Source organism: Ambystoma mexicanum, chromosome 5q, assembly GCF_040938575.1.
Source record: "Ambystoma mexicanum isolate Mex_15411 chromosome 5q, UKY_AmexF1_1, whole genome shotgun sequence".
NCBI classification, from domain to species: domain Eukaryota; kingdom Metazoa; phylum Chordata; class Amphibia; order Caudata; family Ambystomatidae; genus Ambystoma; species Ambystoma mexicanum.
The window spans coordinates 1286400845-1286414140 of NC_090933.1; positions in this window are offsets into that span (position 1 = coordinate 1286400845).

The window sequence follows — 13296 nt, forward strand, 5'->3', positions numbered from 1 at the left end:
CGTTAGGACTGTCTGATCTCCTTCTTTATCGCTCTCACTTTCTGGTTCGGGAGTTCCAGTGTTGCTTTCACTGTGTCTATGATAAACCCCAGGAATTCTATTCTTTGAACTGGCTGTAATTGAGACTTGTCGAGGTTCACCAGGAATCCCAGCGAAGAAAGTAAGGTGAAAACCCAATGCACATCGTTGACTAGAGAGCATTTGTTCTGGTTTAGGATCAAAATTTCATCTAGATAAATTATGATCCGAATACCTCTTTCTCTTATGGCCACAGCAACTGTCCTCATCAGTTTGGTGAAGGCCCATGGGGCTGACGCGAGACCAAAAGGAAGGCATTTGAAATGCCACACTTCCCTGTTCCAGCGGAAGCGTAGGTACCTGCGATGGTCTTCTGCTATGGGCACTGTAAGATACGCGTCTTTCAGGTCTAGACGTGCTAGCCAATCTCTTTCAAGCAACAAGTCTCTGAGAAGATGGATTCCCTCCATCTTCAAGTGATTGTACTTTAGCCATTCGTTTAGGTTTTTTAGATTGATGACTGGACGGACTTTTTCTTTTCTGTGGACGAGGAACATATTGCTTATAAACCCAGGGGAAGACTACGTCTCGCGTTCTATCGCACCTTTCTGGAGAAGCTTCACTAGCTCGCTCTGAAGAAGCGCTGCTTCCTGCACTGATAGGTGTATCGCTTGCGGCTCTTGGCATTGAAAGGGGTCGCCTAAAAAGTCTATGCGCAAGCCTGCTATGGCGTTAAAGCCCAAGCATCGCTGGATAATGCGCGCCAAACATCCAGAAATTGTAGGGTCCTGCCCCCCACTTGCACACTCGAGGTACTCACCACCAGTGGCGCCTTCATTTCTGTAGAATTCTCTATGCCTACGACCTCTCGGAAACCTCTTCCTGGAGGGGAAGAAGGCATCTTGTTGTCTTCCCTCCCAATATTGTGCTCTGTGACCCTGGGGCCTGCGATGATGGGAATATCGACCGGACGCTCGGCCCCTTTGTCGTCCGGTCCCAGCAAAAACTCTTCCTTGAAAGATTCTTTTAATGGAGCTCTGCGCTTTTTCGAGGGCTGAATAGGTTCCTACGAATTGCGACATCTCTTTCGCAAATGCTTCGCCGAAAAGCAGACCTTTTGCTCCTTGCCCTGCTTCATACGACGCTAAGTCGCTTAGTTTTGAATCAATTATTAGGAGCACTCCTCTTCTCCTCTCAGAAGAGAGGGCGCAGTTGGCATTCCCCAAGAAGCACATGGCCCTTTGCGCCCAGTTTGCTAGTACCAGAGGATCTATGGGGGTCCCAGTGTCCTTGGCTTTCTCAGCCAGATCCATAATTTTTGCAAGTGGACCCGCTAAATCCAGTACCTTGTCTTGGCACCCTCTCCATGCTCTATCTACGCCCTTTCTAATGTCTTTAGAAACTTTTGTTACGAATGTGACCATCTTCGGGTCTAGATCGGGGGTCTCCGATAACTTGTCAGGGAGGTCTGGGCGGGGACATTCCGCTCTCATGCGAGATCTTATTTCTCTCTCAAGTGGTTTGCGTATATGTTGCGCCATGTAGAGCGCCACTTTCGGGGAAGGTATCCACTCTGATGATTTTGGATGCCTAATGGCCTCCGGATCAAACATGTTGTTCGTGTCCTCCTCTTGATCTAGAGTCTCCTCTCCTGCTGCGGGGTGCCCTGGAAGGTCATCCTCTTCCCCTCCATCATCGGGTGAGTAGCCCTCGTCTATGTCCCCTAAATTATTCACCCCTGGGGCAGGGGGTCTGGGCAGACATTCTGCTGATTTTTCCAGGAAGGCCTTTTTCAATCTTGCGACAGGGTCGTCTGTCTTGTGGGGGTCTTGGTCAACCCTCCTTTCCTTGCTCGGAGGGAGTCCAAGAGACTTTACTCTTCCGAGCCTTACACCCCTGCTCAACCCCACTATGAGGGTGTCCAGTCGACGGGCCTTCGCCTGGGCTAAGCGCCCTCTTTTTCCTAGGGGATTCCTGCTCTTTTTGAAATATCCATGCTTCAAGCATGTCAAGTCTCTGAGCAATAGGTTGTACTCTTTCCGAAACTGCTAGTGAAAGGGAGTCACCCAATACTTTTTTAAAACTGAGAGACAGGTCAGTTTCTTGAAGAGAAGGTTCCTCCTCCCACTCTTCCTCGGTATACTCAGGAGTTGTAGAATGTTCCCCTCCATAAAGAGCCATAATGTCCTTTAGTTAGCAGAGCTAACGTTCTCTTTGTCGACTGAGAAGATCAGGTTCACAAAATGAGGCAGCTGTAAGACTGCAGGCCTTCTGGAGTCACGTAAGAGTTTCTGTAATCGCACGTGCTCCGTGACAGAAAGTACATTTTTTTTTTTTTTTTTTTAGTCAGAGGGCACTCCACGCAGCTTATCTCCTCTCGCTCGCGATCGTGATACGAATGCTGGAGGGGCTCTGGGGAGGACGAGAAGGCTCGAGACCTCCCGCTTCCCCAGGGTCCTAGCGCACGCCTGCGGTGCAACACGCTGAGGAGCGGGCCGGATGCCTCTCACAGGCGAGAGTGCCCGCGGCTCCGGCTCCGCCTCCACAGTCTCCCGAAGTTCGGGTTAGTTCTATTCGTAGCGCGGCTCTTCCGAGACGCTTTAATATGATTTGGAGCGGGCGCAATGACGTTGCTCTATAGATACACTCGCAAGAGCACTACTTATGGAAGAAATATAATATAAATAATAATATTCAAAACTAGATTATTTTTTTCATATATATATATATATATATATACGCTGCGCACTAACATTCAATATAGTCATTTTAGTCAAATTCCAAAATGAAATTAACTTTAGAGTCACATTTATTAGAGAAAATAAGCACTTATCCCGTATGTTGGCAGCAAAAAGAAAGAGGAAGGAACCTTGTGCGGGGAGTCCTTATAGGGGAGGCAGGCGCCGGATTGGTGGAGGAAGGACTACTGTTTACAGGGAGGCTCTTGGGATTTGTAGGAGATCGATATAGAGCCTCTGGAAAGAGAAACAAACTTTTAAACTAAAGATTTCTTTTACTGAAAGCATAAAGAAACATTTGTTTTGAAAAAGTTTATTAAAAATGTTGAATTTCTGTGTTGGTGGCAAACTAAAGAGTTAAGCATAATGCTCGCCTGCGTCTTGTCATAGAATTTCTTCTTAACTCATCGTTTCAACCACAGAATTCCCCACCAAAGTTGTTGTTTCTGCTACAACAGATTTTTTTGGTTTTTCAATTAAGCTGCCAAACTTCTCTGCATTTAGCGTAACCTTTACGGTTTTAATATTCCATAGGAATTTTCTTGAGTTCTTAGTGACCCGAGTTTTCCTTTTCATTTGGTTTTTGGTCTTTTTTATTTGGAGGAGTTTGGATACTGGCATCTTGTTGTCAGTCCTCGTATTAGCGTTAAGATGGGAAAAACCCTTCTTTAATTCCATTTGTGTTAGTGATGTCAGGCAAGTCCAGATCTGGATTTCCAATAAGTCCCTCACCATCTGCCGAAGTAGATGGTTTTTGCGGGTCTAAGCACACACTGCTTTTACTTTGTTGTACTAAGTTGTTGTAGTGGGCGAATCCCTCAACATGCCCAGCTCTTGATTCTCGGTTGTTTCATTTAACTCGATATTTGCAGATCCCAAAATGGTGATTATATGGACTTCAACGTCGTCTCGTACAAATTCTTGGCAACAGCCTGTGTTTGTGTCTTTATTGCATACATTTTGTGTGTTTAAACGAGTTTCATTCTGCATACTTTGTCTGGGTTCCTTATTCAAATTTGTTGGCTCGCACATGGGGTTGCGCTGATTGTATTTCAACAATCCCAAAGCCTCTTTGGCAACTTGCGCAAGTAGTTTTTTATCTTGGCTATTGTTGTGCTTTTGTACAGCCAGAGCATTGAGTGAACAATTGATTCTTTTATTTTCTTCATAGATCTGTTTGAAGAGCGTGTGATCATATTCCATGTTTGTTAGCTTAGAATTCATTAGTGCAGTCAAAGTGGTCAGAACCTTGACATTCTCATTCATCTGTTCAGACATTTTTAGAAATGGTGTAATTGTTATTGACAGAGCAGACATTTGATTGGGCTGGAGTTCTTGAAGTAATTTCTTAACAATAACTCCTATTTCCAGTCCACTCTCCTCAGTCATTTTGTTTTCTGTTATATATAGTCTTGTACATTGCCACTGGCCTGGAGTGATTGCCTATAGAATGTGATGTATGAGGCAGCTCAGGAGCATGTTGAGTGCATCAGTGTATGAATGTTCTGAGTGAGTCAGTCGGGGGGCCTGAGCTGGAGTGGGTGGATGGCCGGTGGGTCCTCTCCTTCATGTATACTGTATCTACCTATGCCTGTCCATGTCCTGTCACCCATACTACTGTATATACTTGAGAGTAACTGGAACTGTATATACTGTACCAATAAAGCATACCTGGATCAACAGCAGTCTCCACAGCAGGTCTGTGTGACCCGAGTGACTAATAAGAGACTTTATTACATTTGCCTTTACCCATGTACGTCTTATTTTTGGAAAGTCACGTTCCATTTAGGAAGAGTCTCTTTGAAGCATCTTCAGAAGAAGAGTCATTCTGATTATGCTCCACACCACTTAAGTCCAGATTGTCAGGTTTGACTGCGTTGGGAGACTGGACCTGCCGTGCAACTTGCTGATGTTCCATGGGTTCCCTGCTTTGATTTCAGTATTTTATATTTCTCTGCTGTGAGCACTGTATCTTTGGTGAAGTGCTCACATCCTTCTTTGTTTTAGCGCCCCACTTTGCCACTTGTTCACTGAGGAGCTTGCTAAATTAGAAGGTCCACGGATGACATTTTGTCGTTCTAAGCTTCTATTTTCCGGAGACTCTCCTCGGTTTTTATTGCTTATGGTAGCATTTATTTGAGTTAAATCACGTAGAAGTTTGACAACTTCTATCGAATTTCTCCTTTCATTTGTTCCAGTGCTCACACATTCTAATTCCTTTTGTGCGCTCACCGGGTGTTTACTCATGTTGGACCCATTTTCTGATCCTTGAAAGACCTCATTCATAACGTGCATGGCAGGTAAGAAACTCTTTTGTTGACAGGATTCGGTTAACATTAAATCCTCCTCAAAATGTGTTTTTGGAATGCTGTTTGCAGCCTCCTTTTGAGTACTAGAGGCTTTGAAAACATCGTCCTGAAGGACCACTCTTCCCTCAAGACACACTGCGTCACGAACAGTAGGACGTCTAATGAGGTCTGTTGGACTCGGCACATTATCTTCCGTTAGCCCCTTCCGCATAACAGCTGGTTCTTGCTTTCTCGCCGTTTCAGCGTTTGAAGCAGCGTCTTCAGAAGACTGTGACCTGGATTGGACATACAAACAAACAAGTCTATTTCCATTGAGTATATTGTCAACAGCGCCGGACACCATTTTGCTATTGGAATCATGCCGAGCGCCCTGACAAGTGCCTGATGCACTCGTGGATGGGGAATCACAGCAGGAATGGGGTCTGAGGCATCTACGAGCGTGGTGCGCCTCATCTGCAGGCCAGCGCTACTAGCAACAGGTTCATTGCTGTTGCAGTTGCTGGACACACTTTGTCGCGGTGAGTCTGGGTATTTGAAGGTAAACTCTGACTTTGAAAACGAACACAGAAGAAACACTCTGCACTGTCTCCACACTGACTCCCAAGACTCAGCTCGACCCCGCGACCGCTCCGCGGTGAGTCTGGGTATTTGAAGGTAACTATTCCTTTGAAAATGCACACAGAGGAAACACTCTGCACTGTCTCTACACGGACTCCCAAGACTCAGCTCAACTCCAACAGTTTTCATTTTCACTTTGCAACATCATTGAATATTTGCAGGGATGTCATTAGGGGGTTACTAGGGGTTGCAAGTGTGACCCCTGTAATCTCCCCTGCCTTCCCTGCATTACTCCAAATTCTTTAATGCACAGTTATGAACCCTCCCAATGATGGGTATTTTGCCAACCTCCGAAGCCTGAACAGTAGATCCACGCAGGCTTGAAATGTGGCCAACTTTGCACCAGACCTGCAGATGAACTGGCCTGCTTTTAAATCTTTGTTACCAGTTTAATGATATCCACTACCGAGTGTAATTTGCTTTCTGAGAACAGTCAGACATGTAATTGCTCATTTTACTATAGCCGGTAAGATAGCTCAGTGGGTTGATCGCTTGCTTCTGCGATGTGTGTGTGATCTGCAGGTCCGAATCCCAGCGAGGCCCACTCAGCCTTTCATCCTTCTGAGGTTTATGAATAAGTGCCAACACAGGTTGGGTGATATTGTATGTATATTTGTTCTAAATAACTAAAACGCTTAAGCATAAGTGCTTGTTACGCTCACCTGGCTCCCACAGAGGCGTCGATCTGATCTGGGCAGCTGCGGTCTCCACCAATGTGGCGCGTAGGAATATCCTTCTGATGGTTTGAAAAGATGAGCTCTCCATCCTGCATTGAGCGCAGGGGCGCGTTGATAACCAGTTGCTTCACGGGCTCGAAGGAATCAGTGAGTTCCAGAACAATAATGACTCCGAAAAATATGCAGTTCGTAAGAGTCCACATATCTGACTTTCACTCTTGTCCGATTCCTTGCAGTTTGCAGCTTGACCCCAGCGAAGAGTTCCTCGTGGTAGCTAACGAAGTTCAGGTAAGGATTTGGCTTATCCTACACAGTTCAATAAAATAAGGCCAGAATGTAAGCTGCCTGTTCCCTTATTCAGGTGTGGCGAGAAAATATGAAGTTCGAGGAATTATGCCTCCGGCGGTAAAATTAGGTAAGTCTATTGCGGTGAGAAGAGTTTCCCTTATTGTCCCGTTGTCTCACCTTGTCGTCCTTTTGTTCCCCTTAGGGGCCGGGGTGCGGCAAGGATGCAATGGGGACTGCGCCGACCCGTGAAGAGGAATAGTACCCCTGGCGGTAATCAGGTAAGTGTATGGGGGTAGTTACTATTGCCTGTTTATTTCCTTGGCTCACCTTTGCTGTTCTTGTGTTCCCCTTAGGTGCCAGAATGCGGCGGAACGTGCAGAAGGATGCGGTAGACCGTGAGGATGCTGCAAGGCCGGTGAGTTCAGCGCGGCGCTGCAGCAGGCGAGGCGGCACGCGTAAATGCTTCTTTCTTCCAGTTCGAAGGTGCAGTGGATCCGGAATCCAGGTAAGGATCGAAGGTTTGCTCTTATTCTAACGTTTCTCCTTCTGTTCCTCCCTTTTTCTAGGAGCTGCAGACTCGAGGCGGGCGTGGCAGAAGACTGGATGCAGGCTTGCAGACACGGTGAGCGTTACGCTGCTGGATGCAGAATAACGCGAAGCGTGTGCTGCTCTTCGTGCATGGTTTAAATAGCCTCCAAAGTAGTCCCAGGTGAGTATTCTTCCCCAGCCCCACCCGAGTAAAAAAATAGTCCCTAGGTAAAATAGTCCCTTCCAAGCCTCATTTGGCTTGGAGCTCTGCAGCATGGTCTGCATCAGGTAAGTTTACTCTATGAGCCTGGCGCCTATGGCGCCAGTACTGACTCTCCATATGAGCCTGGCGCCATAGGTGCCAGGACCGCACCCAAACAGCCCCTAACAGGGGCTTTTGGGCTTGCTCAAAACAACTTGATGCCTGCTTCCGGGGTTGCTGGACCTGGTCTGATTCCCCGGGGGTAGGCATCATGACAGTGCTAATTAATAACACATCCTATCATTTGGCCTTGGACGTCTGCTTGCATTCACAGTAATTTGGTAATATGGGCCTATACACACTGATATAAACAATACATATGGTGATCCATTCTTGTGTGCAATGTATATCACATTACAGTGATATCGTAACCATATTATTCGCAGTGTACTTAGGAGCTGGTGATGCCACTGCCAGTTTTGTCAAGGGGTAAAATGTGTTCCATATCTTCCCATGATGTCACTTCGGGATGGTGTCAAATGACATCACTTCCTGTGATGTCATTAGAGGTCAAGGGCTGTGTGATGTCACTTCCGCTAACCCTTGTGAAATGACATCCTTGAATATTGGTACTCTTTCAGGTGTTGAGAAGTGCAGGTACTCAAATACTGAGGGCCAGGTAGGACCAGACAACTTAAAACACTGACGGGGACTGATTTCTGGATCAAACAAAAGATATTTTGACAGTCTCGGGGAAAATCAGCAGACAGCCAAAATAAACCTAGGCCTTTGGAGATCTCACGAGAAGGTCCGAATACGTGACCACTGCTGGATTTCCCCGGATCCGACAAAATGTCTCCCTGATCCTCGCATCTTTGGTGATGTCCCCTTTAAGGCTGCAAGTGATGACTATGACACAAAGTCAGTGGATTAAGTGGGATGCTAAATCGAGGGGGTGACTCTCATTAGAGGGCGTGGCTTAAGTATGTGTGCGCATAGGCCATGCCCCCTAACGAGAGCCCCCCCTCGCCAATGGGGAGCAGGCGGACTGGTGAAAGCAGGGCAGCTTGGGCAATGGCATCATTACTTTTGGAGCGCAGACCTCCTCGAGGCAGTGCTTTAAGTGGGCCAATGGCTGCCGGGGCTGCAAAAAGTGAGGCTGAGTCGGGACCCTGCCGGGGGCCTCCGGTCCCACCACTTGACGGCGTGTCATTGTCCCGCCACGGCCGCAGCCGCCGCCGCGACGGGAGATGAGCCCGCCATCATCAAGTGACAGAAGTGCAGGGCAGTCACAGCTTCGCTCAAACTAGTTTGCACGAAGCTGTGGCTGGCTGGCACTTGTGTTAGTCACAGCTCAGGAAACGCACAGCGTCCCCACCATTAACACCCCTTTGTCTCCACTCCCTGTTGTGCATTTTACAGGGTAGCGGAGACAAAAGGGTGTTAATGTTTGACCCATTAACACCATATTCCTTGCGAAGACAAACACAGCACACTCCGGCTTACGTTGCTGAGTCCCCAGAGGGTTTTAAATTACGGGTGCTTGTCCCCGCCACCAGAGAAGGGTGCACAATGAAGACGATCTACCGAGAGGCGTACATCCTGAGCCTGGACTGGAGCTTTTTGGCCATGTGTGTTCCATAATAGGAACATGCGACTTGTCTTCACTTCCCTAATACCAAAAAGCACAGACAACATAACAAAGGGCAGAGTTTGGCTTTAGCGTGGATCACGCTGTTTCATAATACGTGCCCATGTTAATGTTACCCAACTCAAAACCAATTTCATGAAATCACTTGAGAATAAAAGGCTAAGCAAACCCTACTGTTGCTTAAAGGTGGAAACCTCAAATTAAACATAGATCACGCTCTCTCTCTCTCTCGAGCATGTTATGTTATGTTACTTGGCATTTATATAGCGCCTTATGTATCATTGGTATGACCTCAAAGTGCTGGTAAGTTGAACGCCCTCGGGAACCGCAGTTCAAGTCAGTAGAGAGAGAGAGTTGTATGGTGCGTGGGCGCACCGGATATGTGTGCAGCTGATGTGGTTGTTGCATGATAGCTACTTCTTAGCGGTAGGTGTGGTGCTGAGGAAATCAGTTGGATGTGTTCAGTCTGGAGGGTGGACACCCAGACTGAGTTCTGGCTGCGTTAGGCCTGAGGAGACGCTTCAGCTAGCCTGTATGTGCTCAGATAGCTGTGTTTTATTAGGATGATGAGGTGTTCATGGGTTCATGTTAGTATAAGAACAGCTAGACCGAATGTGTCATAGTATAGCTGTTTTCTAGTTGAATGATGGTGTATAGGAGAGAGTAACCGTAGTAGTGTGATATGGTGGTTATCAGTAAAGCGCCTGCGACCAAGCTCGAGAGCAGGACAGGGGGCTTACATAGCAGCATACGTATATAAAGCGACAGGATGGAAAGGGGTAAAAATGTGATACAGATAACATGGGCATACAGGTACATAGCATGTACATAGCGTAGATAGGAGATACAGAGATATACAGAGATATATCCACTCCATTCACTCTATCCTTTCCATCCACTCCATTCACCTTTTCCATCTGTTCTGTCCGTTCCATCCGTTCCATCCACTCCATCCGCTCCATCCGCTCCATCCGCTCCATCCGCTCCATCCACTCCATCCACTCCATCCACTTCATCCACATGGTGAACATGGATCCGCACTGTAATGACGTTATTAGTCACACTTTCTAGATCCAACTTTAACACAGTGACGCTATTAGGGCACACTCAATGATGCTGGGAACACTTTATAAATTCAACTTTAACACGGTAGCGCTATTAGGCATACTTTCTAGATACATATTTTAACACAGTGACGCTATTAGGGCACACTCAATGGTGTTGGGAACACTTTATAAATTCAACTTTAACACAGTAGCGCTATTAGGCATACTTTCTAGATTAAAATTTTAACACAGTGACGCTATTAGGGCACACTCAATGGTGTTGGAAACACTTTATAAATTCAACTTTACCACTGTGACGCTATTAGTCAGACTTTCTAAATTCAACTTTAACAGAGTGACGCTATTAGGGCACACTCAATGGTGTTGGGAATCGCTTTTAAGTTCAGACCTTAACAGAATGATGCTATTAGTCACACTTTCTAAACTCAACTTTACCACTGTGACGTTATTAGTCACAATTTCTAAATTCAACTTTAACACAGTGACGCTATTAGGGCACACTCAATGGTGTTGGAAACACTTTATAAATTCAACTTTACCACTGTGACGCTATTAGTCAGACTTTCTAAATTCAACTTTAACACAGTGACGCTTTTAGGGCACACTCAATGATGTTGAGAATACCTTCTAAGTTCAACTTTACCACTGTGACGCTATTAGTCAGACTTTCTAAATTCAACTTTAACACAGTGACGCTATTAGGGCACACTCAATGGTGTTGGGAATAGCTTTTAAGTTCAGACCTTAACAAAATGATGCTATTAGTCACACTTTCTAAATTCAACTTTACCACTGTGACGCTATTAGTCACACTGTCTAAATTCACTTTAACACAGCGAGGCCATCAGGGCACACTCAATGATGTTGAGAATACCTTCTAAGTTCAGACCTTAACACATTGATGCTATTAGCCACACTTTCTAAATTCAGCTTTAACGCAGCGAGGCCATCAGGGCACACTCAATGATACTTGGGCACACTATCCATATAAGAGACTCAACACAGTGTAGCAATTTGGGCACACTATCAAGATGTGAAGCTCACCAAGTCAAACAATGTGGGTGCACTCAATGCTCTTGGAGCGCACTTTCTAAGTTCAAACTTCAGCATAGTGACGATATTGGGCACGCTCAATTATGCTGGCCGCACTTTCTAAATTCAAATTGTAACACAGTCTAGATGCAATATTCTACACAGTGACGCAATTAGGCACACTCAATGATGTTGGGAGAACAGTCTAGCTGCAAGGTTCAGTGCAATGATGCTATTAGGGTACGAGTAATCGTTTGACTTTAATATGTCACTGTACGATTCAACACAGTAAAAACATTTTAGATTTTTAAGTAAAGAGGTGTAGGGCTTTCAGGCTGAAGTAATTGCTTCAGTCCCCACCCTTGCCACACTTACTTTTGGTTGGTGCTGGTTGACACAGGCTACTGGCTTCTCCATTAACTCTCTGAGCTGTCTTGGAAACTAGGAAGTCAGACAGAGTGTGTGCTCTTCCAGCATCGAGCCACTGGGGGTGGCGAGAATCCACTGTGTTAGACAGGCGCGAGGCAGGCAGGACAGGATACGGGACAAAAGGACCCTGCTAAAATGTAGTCCCAGTATACGTAACGTACCAGGTAGTACGCCAATTTGGTCTTTCAGCTACCTAGCATGCATCTTACAATGATGAGAGACGCCCTGCCCTGCATTTATCTAAGAACTCGGCAGCGCCGCACGTTAGGCGACTTGCAGTGCTCTCGCTTGCAGCCTTACACGAACACTATACAGCTGGCATTACGTTGCCTAGGCAACATCATGATCGATGCAGTGCGTATGCGGCACGCATTCTCCAGGAGAATATACTATACTCCCGAGCACGTGCGCACTGCACTAGCTACGCTGCTCGCATACAGCTCCACTTCAGAGAATCTTCCCTGGTGTCTACTTATCAGAGCCCCCCATACATGGCAAGGTAAACCATTCAAGCGATTACCCGCCGGGTCTCTCCTCGCGACTCAAGGATCAGCTTGGTTACATTTTATTCATTTGATATTATAGGTGCCCCCATGTCTGCAGAGCGAGTAACACTGCCTCCTTACATTTTTTACAGCATATGTAGCCCGCACTTCCTCTTAACTACCCAGCTACGGGCTACATGTTGTGACACCCAGTAGTACCTACATGCAGTATTCCAGAGAGGCTGATTTTTCACCAGAACTGCGCACAGAGTTTCTGCTCGTATAAGCCATACCATTGGTCCACAGCAGCGTACCCCTAATACCCCATAGACCTTCCAGCCTTATACTAACACAAGGTAAGATTCATGGCTATGTCATACAACTGTAAAGACCTATTCTAGGCCACAGAAGGAAACTGCCGGTTCTCCAACTTCCAGCTTAGCCCTTCTACACCGATTGATGGCATTCGACTATCTTCACTGCTCCAACTACCCTTCCTTCCCGCCGCACATTCCGGATCCAAGCATAAGGTTGGCCAGCACTGTTTTTAGACAAAAATAACCTCTTTTTGTCAGTTCCCCTTAGTTGTGTTTGATCCCCTTTGTACTGTTAGACTGATCAAAAGTCCAGCCCTCCTCAAGAGATCCAATTTCCCCCTCTTTTTCATTGTATTCACTACTTACAGGTAGACACAATTCTGAGGCCCAGAAGAAGACACCACATCTGGGAGCCGAAACGTCCTAGGACCCGGCTGGTTTTCTGCCCGTCCTTTTTTTCATTCTTGGGAAGTCTTCTTCTCGACATATACCGAGGATTGGTCACCAGTAGATCACAGCAAAACTCACAGCATATGGGGATGTTTGTATTTTAGAAAGACAGTTGATTTCTTAAACCCACATGTTTTATGCTTTTGCAGCATTCATTTGTGCAACGAAGACATGTCTACACTATGGTGTTGCTTGTTTTTTTGCTTTTTTGCATTTAGTTTGTACTTCTCTGCAATGCAGTTGCTTTTAACCCACACTCTACTGTTAATTTAATGTGAAAAAAATGTTTGTCTTGTGTTGAAATTGCTTTAGCACAAATTTGAGACTTATGCTCTAATTTTTTCTGCTTATCTCTAACCAACTGGTATGACTTACCTTGACTGTTTCATAACCAGTAAATTGAGTATCATGAAATAAAACTCATGCATAAAATGTACAATCAAGACTATGAATAAGTATACTAATGACCAATAAATAGTCGGGTTGT